The sequence below is a fragment of the Rhynchophorus ferrugineus genome, unplaced genomic scaffold (genome assembly GCF_030347505.1).
Source record: "Rhynchophorus ferrugineus isolate W39M unplaced genomic scaffold, kcgeb_rfMv2 rfM3, whole genome shotgun sequence".
In the NCBI taxonomy this organism is placed as follows: Eukaryota; Metazoa; Arthropoda; class Insecta; order Coleoptera; family Curculionidae; genus Rhynchophorus; species Rhynchophorus ferrugineus.
Genome location: NW_027472582.1, coordinates 73,632,901 through 73,650,477, shown reverse-complemented (window position 1 = coordinate 73,650,477; position 17,577 = coordinate 73,632,901). Strand labels below are relative to the sequence as shown.

The window sequence follows — 17,577 nt, the reverse complement described above, 5'->3', positions numbered from 1 at the left end:
AAATAATGTTGTATGTGTATATGTTGCAATGACTCTTGCATAGAAAAAATTATGCAGTTCATCATGTAATCCAAAACTGCATGTATTCAGAAAACCGTCAAGAAATTGATAATATTGAGTGAAAATACTTTACCACAATCACTATAAAGTTGAGTTTTTCCGTGATAATTGTATTTCTTGTTGCTTTAGTCTAACATTTCAAGGTTTGACGTTTTAAACCAGTGATTGATATTTTCATTAAAGAGCATCAAAGAATCAAAGTTGTGCTTCTTACAAATAAGTGAGAATTATTGGCGAATAATCAAATATCAATGGCAATTAGTTTATTGAATTCTAGACGTATATTACCTACAGAACATCTCAAAACGATAGAATATGACACTAACAGAATACAGAATGAGAATGAGTAAAAGCAAAACGAAAGTAATGATGATGGAAGGAAAAGAATTAATAAATATACCAACTGCAGACTAAGAAAGAGAACAAGTAGATGCATTTAAATATCTGGGTATAAAAAGTAAAACTAATGGAAGGTAGTAAGTAGAAGGAAATGAATGCCGCGAATGTCAGAATTTTACAGACTAATCCTAATATTTATTGCAGGATGTGGATATCAGCAAAAGGTTATAAAAGCTGCAGAAACGAACTACATCAGATGAGTTAGGAGGTAACAAAAATCGACAGGAGAAGTACAGAACTAAGAAAATATCCCAATGGTAAATAAATAGAAAGGAGACAATTCAGTTGTTTGGGATATGGCGGAAATGAGAATGCAATTTAAACAAGCATGGGATGAATGTGTCAGAGAAATACGTCAGCAGTGAGGAAGTCAGTAAACATCATTTGGCAAAAAATGATAAAATTTAAAAACTATAGATAAACTATTAAAAAAAATACGCACAACTTATACAACACACCCTGTATTAAATAACTTGCAAGGAACATGTGTAAACATAAATTACTTCTACGAAAATCGAATAAATAAAGCCGTCTTTTACCAAGGATCTGAATTGATAGATGAATAATAAATTGTTCTAGATAAATTGAAAGATATGACAACGCGCAATACTGTGTCGCGTTTTTCTTGCGGCGTTCGTTTTTGTTTTTTTGGTCGGAGGGAAACTAGCTGGAACCCTTAATTAACGTTATATAATAGAATAACAGCTGGCATTGGTTACTATACACAGTTAAATACAAACAAACGCATTTAAATTATGTCAGGCCATAAAAACGTAATAGGCCGGGCATATGGCGCTTGTTAAAATATTCCGAAGGCCCCGTATATTTTGCTCGGGTTATTTTCCCTGTTTAGTTTACATTTTTCCGCGTAATTTAGGACACTACCGAGCGATATTTAGTGCGACAGTGTAATTGATATCAATTATAATTCTGAGACTGAGAAACTTGCCAGAGGTTTTAGTTATCTGTATAAACGTAAGAAAATCTAGGAAAACATGGAGAAGTTTAACACTTATTACCTCAAAATAATTCGAGCTGCTTGCTATTTGATTATTATTGTTATAATGACATTCTGAAAATAAAAAAACAAAATACTAGTATTATAGCTAGACTGAAACGACAAATGAATGCACTAAGTGGTATATTAAGAATTAGGATTACTATTCTACATGAATGAAGCCATTTTGAAGTTTGTTCCTCTTAAGTGTTTTTGACGTCTACTGTGTAGGGCAAAAGTAGCGCTACCATTTTGATTGCCTATAACTTTGCTCAAAGAAAAGATAAGTAAGTTTGATTTTCATAAAATGTTTACTTGGTCTTTACATTTTGTTTTATTCCAAAACGCCACTTCGCCATTCAATAATTGAATTGTTGAACGAGCTGTGGGTGCTGTGCTGAAATCACATGTCTTCTAGTCGTTGTTCTTCCATTTCGGGCACACGAAACTTTCGAATCATGTTTTGGTACCGTTCAGGAATAACAGTAACTGCAGTCTTGGTAATTTTCAAAAAAATAGGGACCAATGATGTTTCCAGCATGAATACCACACCATACAGTTGTTTTTAGTGGATGCAATGATGTTTCATGAATTAATAGAGGATTCTGTGTTCCCCAAAACCGACTGTTTTGTGAAAAATCTTCATTTTCACCCGACAACCTTAGGATTGCATTACTGTACTCAACTCGTTGATCAAGATCTCTCGATAGCAATTTTTGGACTAATTGAATTTTGTACGGGAACGCTTTCAAATCAGTTTTGAAGATACGCCTTAAACTGCGTGCAGAAATGTGTAACTGGGAAACACGTCTCCGAATTGATGATTCTGGAGACTCTGCAACACTATCGAGCACGAAAGCTACATTTTCGTGTCTGTCTGCTGTCGTACCAGGTGCCGACAGTATGCACTTGACGATTAGGATATTTTTGACGTAGTTTCCGCTGAGTGGAAATAATGGAACGATTATTTTCAATAAGTATTATCACTATTTCTGCTTGTTCTTGTGGCGTATATTTATCCAAAATAAAATTTGGACATCTACACACAATGATTATTATGGCTTTAACACAATGGGTAAAGCGGAACTGAGCTAAACGTCACATAACCAAGATGACGCGCAATCAAAATGGTAGCCGGAGCTTCACGTTGAAGCTTCACTAACAGGCTTCAATTTTGAGTAGGTGTCATTTGGTTGAAGTGGAGATAATAATATTTTCAGTCTGTTGAAGAGAACCCAACTTGTACAAAGGAAATTGCACTTTCGGTATGTTTTAGTATTTTACTTCATATTGAAAAAAGACGACTGAAGGTTATCGAGTGCTCTGTAAAGTTTATGGCAACCATACTCGATTTTATAGTTTGTTCCTAATTAACCTACGCATTAAACAAGAAACAACGAATGTAATCCATCACATTCGAACATTTTACGCGACTTTGAAAATAGAATGAAGTCATCAACTAAAATACGCAGTACTTTATGGTGTTGAGGTGACTAATTCATTGAACAACAGGTATAACAGTTAATTGTTAAGGGACTAGGATGCATTGTTGGAGATACCTGGTATGAAACAAACCCAAGATAAAAATAATGATATAACAAAGTAATCTAATAGAGTTAAAAAATAATAAACTGGAAATATGTTCATGCCAAGTTATAGAGAACATAGCGCATTATTATCAAAACTGCACACGTACTTTGGAAACAATTATTACAATAATTTATAAATAGCAGTGCCGAAAATAACTTCATATATCTAAGCTGACGTGAGTCATTCTATTCATGTGCATTTATGAGCTAACCGTGATATAAAACTGCGGATATTCGGAGGCGTAATTCCTTATATTACACCAACTACAAGGTTTATTGAAAAATTAGTAAAATTTTAGTAGCAGTCACATGGATAAGAATTTTTTTAAAACTCGATTATTTTAATCAGACAAACAGTACAACGTTTATAGAATATTTTAAGTTGAAATAAGAGTAATACCTGTTTCTTATTTCGACAAAGAAAAGCAATTTCTTCAAATGTAAGAACCCTTTTATACAAGGTATATGTTACGTGTATATGTGGTTTCTCTTTAAAACCACAATTTGTGACAAACTATGCCTGAAGCGTTATTATATTGTTGCCCTTTCTAATTATAGCACTTTTTCATATATTTTTCCAGATATAAGGTGCTTGCATGTATTTTGATCAGCGATCTCTTGGTAAAACTGCGTCAAAACAAGTGTTGAGTTAACATTTTTCTACATAAAGTAATAGTTATTTAGTATTATTGGTGTATTCGATGTATATAGACATAACCTTTGTAGTTTCACTTCAAGAAATTGGCTGCCGAAGGCCATCAAACAATGCTGTTTCACCATACTGTCATAAAGTACAAAAACGACACTAAAACTAAATTAAACTGTTCAGTTAAAAAAGAGTTTTACTAGCAGATACTACTACTAAAAATTCTGCTAGGAATAGGACTATTACAACAATCCTGGGCAGAAAAAATGACGAATTAGTCCAAGAGAGTCATCCATATCAACACCGAAGGTGAACATTCATAAATTCTTGCTGTGAAAGCAAAGTGGATCTTGCTAATCAATTATCTTGAAAAAGGCAGAACATTGACGAGGATTATTCCAACGCTCTTGACCAACTGGATGGTTATATTAGCAAGAGGTGAAGAAGAAATCATCTTTCACTAAGACATAAGGGTAGTGATGAGAAAACTGCGAAAGTAGGGATACGATTTGAATTCAAGAAAGAATTGCGTAGAAGTATAAAATCACTTCTTTAATTAAAAATTGATTTTTTCGAAGTTTTCACCTAATCCTCATTGATATACCTCACCACCATTAAGACATTAGAAAAAAGTGGTGTTTATTTTGTGAAGCCTTCTATATATCGACAGTAAACTAATAATATACCAGAGGAAAATTCTTTTTGAAAAAGTCCGCATGGTTTTCTCTGAGGTCACATTACAAATGAAGCAGAATTAGTTATTCGAAGATCACCTTTTGGAAGATATATCGACTAGTACAAGAAAAGAAATATAAATTAAGATCATGAAGAATAGATGAATAAACAGGCAAATTATTTCATTTTCTTAGAATCTGGGGTTTCCTAAAGAAATAAAGAGTCAACAAATAGACAAACAAACCTCTTGCACCATAACGGTGGTTGCAAGAGTTGTTGAAGAGATTTTTCGACACGGTATCGCCATTTTGATAGAAATAGGAGAAACATTTCTTGAAAATGATGGAAAATATTTTGAATTGTAAACGTTGTACAAATTTTATTGAATAAAAGTTATTTGAAAGTGAAAAAATGATTAGAACATATTTAACACTCCCTTGGGAACATATTGTTAAAGGTAAACTTGATAGATAGTGTTGATTTTTCTGAATAAATGCACAGAAGTGACCAATGACAGTAAACCAATAATATATCAGAGAAAAAAATGGTTTCCTCTGAGGTCACATTACAAATGAAGCAGAATGAATTATTCGAAGTTCACTTTTTGGAAGATATATCAACTAGTACAAGAAAAGAAATATAAATTAAGATCATGAAGAATAGAAGAATAAACAGACAAATTATTTAATTTTCTTAGAATCTGGGGTTTTCTGAAGAAATAAAGAACCAACAAATAGACAAACAAACATCTTGCATCATAACAGTGGTTGCAAGAGTTGTTGAAGATATTTTTCGACACGGTATCGCGATTTTGATAGAAATAGGAGAAACATTTCTTGAAAATGATGGAAAATATTTTGAATTGTAAACGTTGTACAAATTTTATTGAGTAAAAGTTATTTGGAAGTGAAAAAATTATTAGAACATATTTAACACTTCCTTGGGAACATATTGTTAAAGGTAAACTTGCCAAACATACAAAGACATAATATTAATGAGTCCAGTTTTCAAATTTCTGGACTAGATAGTGTTGATTTTTCTGAATAAATGCACAGAAGTGAAATAAAAAACACTCTTTGGTTGTTGTGTTGTTGTTGTGAAATCCTTCATACCCTTCTTAGCACTTTAAATACGACAAAATAAAGTTACGACAACCCCAAAAGTAGAAACTGATTCTCTTAACAGCGCCATTCGCGAAAATTACGTTTTAAAACGATACCTTGTAACCCGTTGTCTAAAACACAGAGGAGACACGCACAATTTTGCGAATCTAATTGGAACAACACGAATAATTAGCGTTTAATTAACGCCGATAGTAACAACGCCAGATTAGATTGTAAATATTGTTTAAAATTTGTCTTTGCAATTGCGTAAACGGTAGGCGTAATTACAGTGAGTTGCCGAGTGAAAAATTATTTAATTAAATGCTGGAAGAGGGGTTATTTTTAGTAGGTCTCTCGCTCAACACTGTACAGGTTATTATTTTAAATTAATTAGCGATTAATTAGGGTTGATAGGCGTTGATGTTAATTGTATATAAATATCTAAAAATAAATAATTTTTTCAGTAAATTATACATTTATTATGTGTCAATATGTTTTTCACATTTTTAACTAATTAATTTAATTTAATTCTTCTGTTATTTGTTAATTGCGCACTGAATTGACAGGCTTTACTTTTAACTATGTGTCATTTCGTCGAAGTGTGATTAATTTGTTGTTTTCGGTGCGTTGAAATATTTGAATTTGTACCGAGAAACTCGCATTTCCCACTGAAGGTCATCGATTGCTTTGTGAAGCTTGTGCCTACCATGATACATTGATTTTAACGCGTGAATACTGGTCTCGACGTTTTAACAGTGGTGATTTTAACACTAAAGTCAAAGCGCGTTCTGGGCAAATAAAAACATTGAACACGAAGATTTGTAGTTATTACTCAATCATGAACCATGTATAACGCAAGAAAAATTTGCAAAATCGTTGGGAGTATCATAGGAAATCGTTTGCAATGACTTGAAGAACATGGGAATGATCGAAAAGCTTGGATATTTTGTTCCGTATGAGCTGACGCCAAGAGATATTAAAATGTCTTTGGTTGTGTGTGAAATGCTGCTTGAACGACAAAATCGGAAAGGTTCCTGAATCGTATCTTTATTGGCGATGAAAAGTAGATCCATTAAGATAATTCAAAACGAAAAACAGCATGGATACTACCAGGTGATCATGCATCAATATCGACGGTAAAGCCGAATATCCACGGTTCCAAGCTAATGCTCTTTAGTTGGCGGGATTAGCTTGATGTGGTCAAAAAAACGACTGGAGTACAAGCAAAAACATCACAATGTAATTCTTCAGCATGACAATGCTCGACCACATGTTGCAAAAGCACTGAAAACATACTTGGAAACATTAAAATGGGAAGTGCTACCTCATCAACCGTATTCCCCAGACATTTGTTCCAGCAGCGGCTCACTTCTTATGAAGATACCAAAAAAATAAGATCCGTAAATTGTCTGAAAGGTGGGAAAATAAATATAGTGGGTATCGAAAGACAATACTTGGTCTACAAAATCGTTTATAAAGTTTCCATTTTTGGGCAAGAGATCTACATTGGCTAAAAAGTCATATCTCCCAAGAAAAACAGTCGACAAAAAGAACATTTTGCATAGAACTTTAACAGGTCCCAAAAAGAGTATTCTGTCACTATGGCACCTGAAGTTGAGTTTAATGAATGACTGTTTTAAATATTATTTATTTATAGGAAATTAAATTGATTGATTGATTTCTTTGATTTTTGTAGGGTATGATATTAGTAAATTATTGTTTTGGACGATGTGCAAGCTATAAAATTATTGTACTAATGTCATAGATAAATTCATATCTATAAGTTTCTCTGGTAAGTGCAAACTGACGTGATGTGAGTGAAAAGTAGTTCAACCAGGACATAGAAGTAATGGAGAAACCTTACCAAGGAGGTTCAACATGGAATATCAACATGATGGTGTAACATGGAATATGCAAGATGTACATGTGCTTTAATATTAATTATATTGTATTAATATTACTAAAGAAGTAAAACTTATAAAGAAAATATGGATTTTTAGCTTATGGATATCATATAATAAGTCATATTGTGAGATGATAATTGGTCACGGATGAAAAGTTGCCAAGTGACATAAATTGGAAAAGTTGTCAATTGGTAGAGATCAACTGCAGTTTCAAGAAGTTTCTCAAGTTTCAGTATAGTTTTTAATACTCTATAATATAGTCATTTTATTATTCATAATAATCATTAAAAAATAATCGAAAATATTAAATTAAGATCGTAAAACATACCTGTTATTCTATCCATGATCTATCACGTTCTTTACTGCTTATATAGTACCTGAAAAAAGAAAAACGTGAATATTAGCTATTGTGTTCATATAGATGGTATTAAATTTAAATAATGTCAATGCCAAATTGTTTTCCATAAATAATAGGTATCGTTTTTATTCCACTGGATAAAGCAACAACTACCTGCTAATATACATATATGGTACTATATTATGAGAAACATTATCTATATTAGAAGCATTAGTCTATCTATATTAGAAGAAACGTAGGGGAGATAACAAAGAAAACTCCTTTTCTCTGTTCAAAATTGGCTTTATTCATCAACGTAATCGTCATTAAGAGCCACACAATCATTTCAGCGCCGCTCTAACATTTCAATACCATTTCTGTAGAACGATTTATCTTTTGCCACAAATTAGGCCTGTCACCAGTCGGTGGTCGCTCGGATGACGTTCGTTTTGATTTTGGAGTGAAGTGTTTGATTCATGCTTCATACATTATCACATGTCGACCCAAAAATTCTGTTTTGTTATGTTTAAACAAGGCTACAAACACTGCTCAGAATCATCAACACGTTCTTGTTTTTGGACAACAGTGAGTAAATGCAGCACTTACTTTGAACACAGCTTTCTCATAGACAAATGCTCATGCAATATAAAGCCAATAAGTTCTTTTGATAACTAAGTAACTCACGCAACCTCACTTTTCGATTCCTCAAAGAGATTTTGTGTGTTTTTTAAAATGTTTTCTGGTTACTACCTCCTTGGACCTTGGACCTCCACTGCGTTCTGTATCATCGGAGTCTCTAGGGCTACGTTTGAAGTCAGTAAATGAACGTTTTATTGTTAACACTTTATAGGACTATTAGAACACGAAATTGTTTTTAATACATTGTTTTAAAAATAACAAAACTAGTGTCACTCTTATGAGTAGAATATCATGACATTTTAACAACTTTCAAAACAAACACACAACCAAAAACTCGGGTTTATTACGCTTGATCATCTTCAAACAGTGCTCCGAATCATCAACTCGTCGTTGTTTTTGGTCAAAAGTGATCTCGCGCGGCACCAACTTTGCACAGAACTTTCTCATATCCAAATATTCGTGAATGATATGATGTACACGTTCAGTTGATATCTTTAGAGTGTCTGCAATTTCATTCAGTTTCAATTTACGGTCATTCAAAATAATTTTGTGGATTTGTTTACTGTTTTCGTCGGTAACAACCACTTTTGGGCGTTCACTGCGTTCATCGTATTGGGTGCTCATTTCACCACGTCTAAACTTAACATACCAATACTTGATGGCTGATTTTCCTGGGGCAGTGTCCGGAAACTCGGCATCAAGCCAAGTTTTTGCTTCAGCTGTTTTTTTCCCTTCAAAAAGCAATATTTTATCAACACGCGAAATTCCTCTGTATCCATTTTTTCCACAATAACAAAAGTTGCTTGACTCAAAATGCTATAATTGCAACAAACTAATGATCCGACAGCTGTCAAATTTATACACGCATCCTTTGAGAGTTAGGGCTAACTAAAAACATACAGATTTAAATCTAGTAGCGCCATCTATGTGTCAGGCCGGGGACTTTTCAATTGACCTGTTAGGACTATAAAAACTCGAAATTGTTTTTAATTCATTGTAAAAGTAGTGTCACTCTTATGAGTAGAATATCATGACATTTTAACAAATTTCTTCTGAACATTAGTACCATACGAAAAAGCGACCTGACTAATGCGTCGCCGGGACTTTTCAATTTGTATGTTATTTTCCTCCCAAAGCAGGAAATTTTCTTTCCCGGAGCAAAAAATACCTGGGCATAATCACAGCAAACTATTATAAAACAACAACTGAATAAAACATTGATCTATTAATAATTTGATCAAAGTTTGCGACATAAACATTACATGTATAAGTCATCGCCTCGGACGTCAAAACGGAGAAAATCACCAACGTCAACGAGAAAAGAAGAAAAAAATGAGTCCAATCCCGATATCTATAGCCGCAAATTTATACCGTCGAACGCTTTTCATGGATTTTTCCCGAAATGGAATGGAAAAAGAACGTCGTCGTCGTCGCAGGGAGAGAAAAAATGTTCGCATTAGTCAGAGATCGCGCTGGAAACAACTGAACGACGAGATGGAGCAACAAGTCGGGCGCCGGCCGACCACCGCGCGCTGGCTGCACTCTGAAGAGCCCGAAACTTTATTAGTTCCGCCCGAAGGATTTCTCCTTTTATTTGACATCTGAAATGTAGCGTTCGCATTATATTTCTCTGCGAGTTCGAGTGCCGAACTTCGCAGGGGGAGAAGTTCGAGGATTATCGGGAATTAATAGCGAACGGTTCTTCGATTCCTTGTAGTTTTTACTTATCGAATGGTGGAGATGTTTTAACGGATTAAGTCACAAAATATAGAGAGTATAGAATGTTTTAGTCTGTTCGTTTGCGGTTAGATGGTTAGAAGTATAAATTCGATAGGAAATTTAATTTTTAGTTAATTTTGCGACTATACAATAGTACGGTGTTGATATAAAGGGAACAGGGACAGACCTGTATGTGTTTATATAAAATAATTAATTAATAAATAAAATAAAATTAATAACACAAACAGGAGGGGGGTGGGGCAAAAATATAAATAGTGCATATAGAATTTAAAAATGAACATAAACACAATACTGTAGGGACCGCTACGACCCTTTAAGCCACCACGCATTCACCTACAGCAAGTTCAAAGGTTGGCAACGCTGGTGTATTGGTACCATGCGGTTCCCGGCTATCAAAGACAACCACGACGACGTCTCGCTCTTTATTCTTTTCTCTACCCCCTTGTAACAGTACTACTTCCACAGGGCTACCGTACTTCTTTTACCTAACCTAATATCCTGTTGACCACATGTATCGATTTAAATCGAAATAAACAAGTATTGAGTGTCCCGACGAACAATCGCATCGTCAGCCACACATTCCGACCGACCGACCAGACGAACATTCCTACACAATTGGGGATCCCGACGTGATCAAAGTGCCTAACAGGTAAACCAACTCAACATAAGCTACTCGATAGGTGCTTGACACGTGCATGGAGGGATAGCACGAGGAATAGAATCCATCAACATCACATGGTCGACGTTATCCCACGAGACTGGTCTGATGGACGAAAACCACAGAAGTCCATCATTCATAACATCAAGACATGAACACCCTTGCATCACGAAACGGGACACGTAAGGCACCACCCTTATAGGTCCCTCAAACAAATTGGAACGCCCCAAGACAAACGACATCCTGCTACATCTTCGATGGCAGCTGATCCGGTAAAACTTCTCGCTCATGTTGGAATCCCCATCTCATAAGCAGTCCTTAGGTGATTAATTTCGTAATTGCGGGTGCACTTCGGAACCTGTATCACAGAGAGGTACGCTCCACGGCAGTTCCACTAAGAGGGGTATGATGTAGCGACCGCTACGACCTTTTAGGCCACCATGCATTCACCTATAGCAAGTTCAAAGGCTGGCAACGCTGGTGGACTGGTACCATACGGTTCCCGGCTGTAAAATACCACCACGACGACGACTCGACATCTTGTAGCAGTACCACTTCCACAGCTCTACCGTACTTCCTTTACCTTAACCTAGTTTCAGTTCTCGTGCAAATTCCTTCCACAAAATGGTAGTGAGTATACGGACAAACAATCGCATCGACAGCCACACATTCCGACCGACCGACCGACCAGACGAACATTCCTACAATACTATAAACACAAACATAACAAAATAAAGACTCTATCCAGGCAGCACACACTAGCATCCATACCGAACTGGCGACACTTATCTTAGCTTAGGCTAGACTCTGTGGAGAAAATCGATTTCTCGAATCCAAATCCAAGGAGTCTCTCTATATTTTCTTCTGTTAAGGAATTTCTAAGATTTGCACCCCATGCATAGCTCTAATCTGAGTGAGTCGTGGACAGTCGTCCAGTGTGTGGTAGACTGAAATAGGGGCATGGTGACAAAGCTCACAGTGCTCGGTCAGGCGGGCTCGAAGTCATCAAGAAACCGTGTGAGAAACGTTAGGCCTATAAAATGTATTATATTATATAGTCTGTTCAAAGTTCTTCTGTACATACGTCATTTAAATGTATGACAACAAAACGTCGCAATGTTGCCGCATCAACTCCGGGTTTTAGTTCGGTTTGGCTTTGACATACAACAAAATTTTAATCTAAATAACATAATTGAACAAAAATGTTATCAAATATAACTTATTTTAACATTATAGTACATCTAAAAACTACAGTTAATTATACAGTCACACTAGTTTATAGGTTAGAGTTATAACCTCTTTCATCACAATTGCTTTCAAGAATTTTGTATACGTCTGACAACCGAGCGACTTTGACAGGCTCATTCGTTTACGTGTTCGAACTAATCAGACAGCATTGTGTTTCGTTCTAACTAGAATAAAATGAGGAGGAAAATATTGTCTGATTCTAAAACGAATTTACAAATTGCTACAGGCAATACATTAAACATCTTGATGACATACGTACAAAAAATTATTCCTTATTTTATTTTATTTATATTAGAATCTTATTACTTAACAAAGCTAAAATAATCTAAAATGCCAGAGACAAATGCGACAACATTGCGACGTTTTGACGTCATAAATTCAGATGGCGTGAGTTCACTACTATTTTGTATAGACTCTATTAGTAAACAATAGCTGTATCTTTATAATGTTTACACGAATACCTCGACTAACAGTCTTTAATCGTAGAATCCAAAAGCTAAACATATATTTTTATTAGGAGTTGTAATGAAAAATGTGTAGTGTTCTACAGAAGTTTAGTTACAAAACAATAGTTATAAAATCAAAACAGATATACATTAGTCTTCTTTATCATTATTCAAAGCAAATTAACAATGCTGAACAAGTAAAAAATGTTATCCAAGATTAGTGGGACAAGGTTATATTAAAAATCTAGATAAAACTTTACCGAAGGGATTGGTTGAAGTAGTGAAATACCTATTATTGAAATAAAAAAAATATCGATCAGTTCTTTAATTTATAGCTATGTCGCGTTATTCGAGCGACACGTTTTCTGCGTAAAGAAACTATTAGTAAAAAATAGGTGTCTCTTTATAACGTTTGCATGAATATTTAATTGTAAAAACTAATAGCTAAACTTTCATTTTTACTAGGAGTTATGATGAAAAATATTTGATGTGCTAAAGTTCTGTCGTACAATGTGCAACAGCAAATGTGAGATTCTAAACCTGATTTTCAGGAAATACCAAACAAAAAATAGCTCAGCAGTCATAAAATAACGTATATAAAATAGAAACAGATTTACAATACCCTTTTTTGTCATTATTCAAAGCCCACAATCGACCGAAATCATGACAAGGAGCATCACAACTAAAAACGCCGCACAACAACCGAAAGCGTATACGCGCGCAAACGACAATCGTTCTGAGGTTTTTTCCGAAGCCCCTTAGATACGAGAATGATTTTTTGGGATTGTTTTTTCCGTCTAGCGATGGCATGTGTGTGTGTGTGTGTATCTGGTGTTTATCCAGCATTAACGGAGCACTAAAACCCGAACAAGTTAGCTGTATATACGATCGGCTAATCCAAACAAATATTAAGCGGCCGATAAAATATCACTTTCAGTCGACGTGACGTCACGGAAAAAAGGGAAAAATTACACCGAATATTCGGGCGTTGTTGTTTGTTAAATCATTTATTTTATTTCGGGTAGACGTTCGATGCTGTTTTATGTGCTGGCGAATTGAACGTCGGTTTCCGAGTGTTGACGAGTGAAAAATACTTTGAAGGATTTTATATTAAACTAGCGACCCGCCCCGGCTTCGCACGGGTGCAATGCTGATACTAAATTAAATACACTACAGAAAAAATATGAACGTTGTATATAAAAACATAGCGGCCCGCTCCGACTTTGCACGGGCATAAAATATATATGCCTATGTCACTCAATGAAAACATGATTAAAATCGATCCAGTATTTTTGGTTCATTCATTACTGCCCTTGGCCTGCACGCATTAAATTTGGAGTAAAACAATTCCTCTTCCCCTATACTTACTATGAAGATTTCCTGCTATCTTTGGAATATCTAAATTCATACAATTTTTATTACATTACACATTTTTAAACGCAAATTTTAAATTTGTAATATCTCCGAAAATATTTGTTTAATTTACATGCTGTAAGGAACCATATTGATCTATATTAATTGCACACTGTATTTAAGGTACTTAATTCGATAAGGATTAATGCCGTATTGCTTAAAATAGCTTCGTAAATAAGCCATTTTCTCACGTAAAAAGTAAACAATAAAAATGGTTAATGTGGGTTATCCCTAAAAGATAAACATATACCATCGCGGACTTTTTTGTAGACCTTTTTATGGTGTACAATACTGTAGTACATTAATTTGATCTAACTCGTAGGGTTAGGCAGCGTTTTGGCTAATTGCTAAATAAGCTTAAAAAAATAGGTTAATTTACGACATCATGTTAGAAACCTCTAAAATTAGCAATGTTGCCTTAGTATATTATGCATGTATTATACATATAAACCTTCCTCTTGAATCACTCTATCTATTGAAAAAAACCGCATTAAAATCCGTTGCTTAGTTTTAAAGATTTAAGCGCACATAGGGATATAGGGACAGAAAAGGCGACTTTGTTTTATACTACGTAGTGAAGTGTATTTTATTGTTTTGAATAATACTTTTAATTAATTGTTTGTCTAAGTCGATATATGTACACCTGCACGTGCGGTGCCTAAGGGCTGCAGTGCTTCCCGAAAAAACTACAGAAGCGCCGAAAAATAATTATGTAATCTCACTATAATATTTTCTTTTAGTTACAAAAAAGCAAGTCCCACTTAGCATTCGCGGATAAGTGATAAAAAAATGCAATAGAAGTGCGAGCGACCGAAGGAACGTGGACCAGCGAAATAACCTGCCATAGGTAGGCTAACGACTCATGCTATCGCTATTATTTATCTAGGCCACACGATCGTGCTCTGCGAGCTCCTTTAAAAACACCCACGCGACACTCCGCTAAAAGCTTGGAACAGTCCTTCTGGATCCAAGCCTGGACCAAAGCCTTCGACAAGGTCTGGCACGACGGCTTAATCGCAAAATGCGTGCGGTCAGGCCTCCCAGAAGACACTCTCCAGTTGAAAACAAATCTATACTCGCATACAACAAGGCTGCCCGCTGTTCCCAACCATATTTAACATCTTTATTTCAGATCAGCCGAGAAAAGAGCACGTTGACGTCGACAACACAGCTTTCTTCACGGTCGCCAGGTTCGAAGTTACAATTCATGACGTTTACAGAAGCAGCTCGATCGCGCGATCATGTGGTTCAAATTCTGCAAATCAACCCCCTGAAAACACAGGTCATCATTTTCCATAAGAAGCGTTACGCACTGTGCGTCTCGCAACTTAAGATCGGTACCGCAATAATTCCATGGCTCAATAACGTAACGTACCTAGGTCTCCACTTCGACCGACGGTTCGGTTGGCATTTCCAAATCCAGGAAGCAATCCAGAAGGATGCGGAGATAGCAAATCTGCTATCTTCTCTGATCTGCCCTTCTAGCAGACTTCCCATCACCATCAAATGTTTATTTTACAAGATGTTAATTCGGTTCGTACTTCTCTCCGAATCTAATGTCTACTTCAAGTTTGTTACACCCAACCAGGTGAAAAGGTTTCCAAAATAAGCTCTTCAGGAGAACATTAAACACTCCATGGTTTGTCAGAAATAATCAAATTCATAGGGAAACTGACACTCCAGAAATCAAGCATATCTCAATCATTCCACAAACAACAACTCAGCTCAAGTTCTTGGGGGCAGCTTAGCGCCGCGTCACCGCTAACCTCCCCCCCTTTCCAGGCCTAAACGACCTCAACTGTTGCGGCAGTATCCAGTCGTGTGTTAACTCAAGTTCGCGAATCAATAGAATCGCCGGGTCCTCGTTTCCAATAACGGCTGCCTGATCAGCGGTTGCCTTATCACCAAATTTAATGCAGTAGCAGTAGCGATCTACAGGGGTCAACTGTGAGGCGGTTTCGGTGTATTGGTAACCCCAGGGGCAATCCCACATAACCCGGTCCAACTTGTCATACAAAAAAAGGATGCATAATCGCATCCAGTTGAGAAGCAGTGGAGAGACAATATCCCCTAAGCAACGAGAACATAGTTTTAATAAATCAAAGACCTTTAAACACACTAAATTAAAAAATTCGCATGATTCGTTTGTAAGACAGTTCTTGTCAAAAAGCTAAAGCTAAAAGTCGATAAATCGCCGTGACGTTTATCTAATTTAAAAAATAGGACAATAACACATTCCTCGCAGCGGACAATTGAATTCGGAATAAGATCATTCGCAGCGGCAGGTGAGAGATCATCCGGACCAGTGTCGGGGGGAGTCGGTGAGTTATGGCGTCGGCGATAAAAAAATGCGGCCTATCAGGGCCGGACCCTGAAATATTTAAGGGATCCGTATCCACTGATTTATTCATACGGACGGGGAACGTCTGGCGCAAGGAGAGGACGCCGAAAGGCGCATATATATTGGATATTGAATTAAAATATATACATTTTATGTATCTGCGAGCTTTCGGTTGCCGTTTCAGAAAAGCGAGAGGCAAAAAATAAACGATAACGCTCATTCGTAACTGTACTTTTGTTGTACGTTTTCGGTCTTTCGATATTTTAAAAGTTTGAGATGGTGTGAAATATATTGCTTTATAAAATCACACCTCAATGATAACAATTCAATTGAAAAGTCCCCCGCCTGACACATCGATGGCGCTACTAGAATTAAATTCATATGTTTTTATCCTAACCGTCAAAAGATGCATGTATACATTTGACAGTTCATTAGTTTGTGAATTATAGCATTTTGAGTGAAGCAACTTTTGTTATTGTAAAAAAATGGATAAAAATGAATTTCGCCCTGTTGATAAAATATTACTTTTTGAAGGGAAAAATACAGTTCAAGCAAACAGTTGACTTGATGCCGAGTTTCCGGACACTGTCTCAGGAAAATCAACCATCAAGAATTGGTATGCTAAGTGTAGACGTGGTGTAATGAGCACCGAAGACGGTCAACGCAGTGGACGCCCAAAAGAGGTTATTACCGACGAAAACTTTTTAAAAAATCCACAAAATGAATTTAAACGACCGTAAATTGAAACTGAATGAAATAGCAGACACTCTAAAGATATCAACAGAAAGTGTACATCATATCATTCACGAATTTGGGTACGAAAAAGCTCTGTGCAAAGTGGGTACTGCGCGAGCTCACTTTTGACCAAAAACAACGACGAGTTGATGATTCGGAGCAGTGTTTGAAGATGATCAAGCATAATAAACCCCAGTTTTTGCGTCGAAATGTGACAATGGATGAAACATAGTTCCATCATTTAACTCTGAAGTCAACGCATTGAAAAGATCAAATTTACCATTAAGAGTTGATCTGAGTCGAGTAAACAAAACATATAACATAACATTACTCTGTAGGTGGAGGAGTGAAACAAACAAGGAAAAAAAGAATATATTTTTATAAAAGAGTATAGGTAAATACATTTTTAGTTTGTAAAAATAATGATGCCTCAATACATCAATGATGACTTCTTTCAGGTGAAAAGTACGATGGTATGGAAGGTGAAGATTTTGTTTTGAGATAGATGAGTCATATACAAATATGGTTTCTGAACTTTTCGTAAATATTATATAAATAATCTTAAATAATATCAAGGCTTTAAGTTAATATGGTTTATGAACTTTTCGTAAATATTATATAAATAATCTTAAATAATATCAAGGCTT

The 17,577-nt window shown here is 35.7% G+C and overlaps 1 long non-coding RNA gene across 2 annotated transcripts in view; it reads right to left on the bottom strand.

The window, feature by feature from the left end:
* LOC143192425 (uncharacterized) overlaps nucleotides 1-17,577 on the bottom strand; it is a 166,493-nt gene that overhangs the window by 116,576 nt on the left and 32,340 nt on the right. For both annotated transcript variants that reach the window (XR_013004774.1, XR_013004773.1), the window contains exon 2: nucleotides 7,702-7,750. This is a non-coding gene — a long non-coding RNA (uncharacterized LOC143192425). The remainder of the gene's footprint in view (nucleotides 1-7,701; nucleotides 7,751-17,577) is intronic.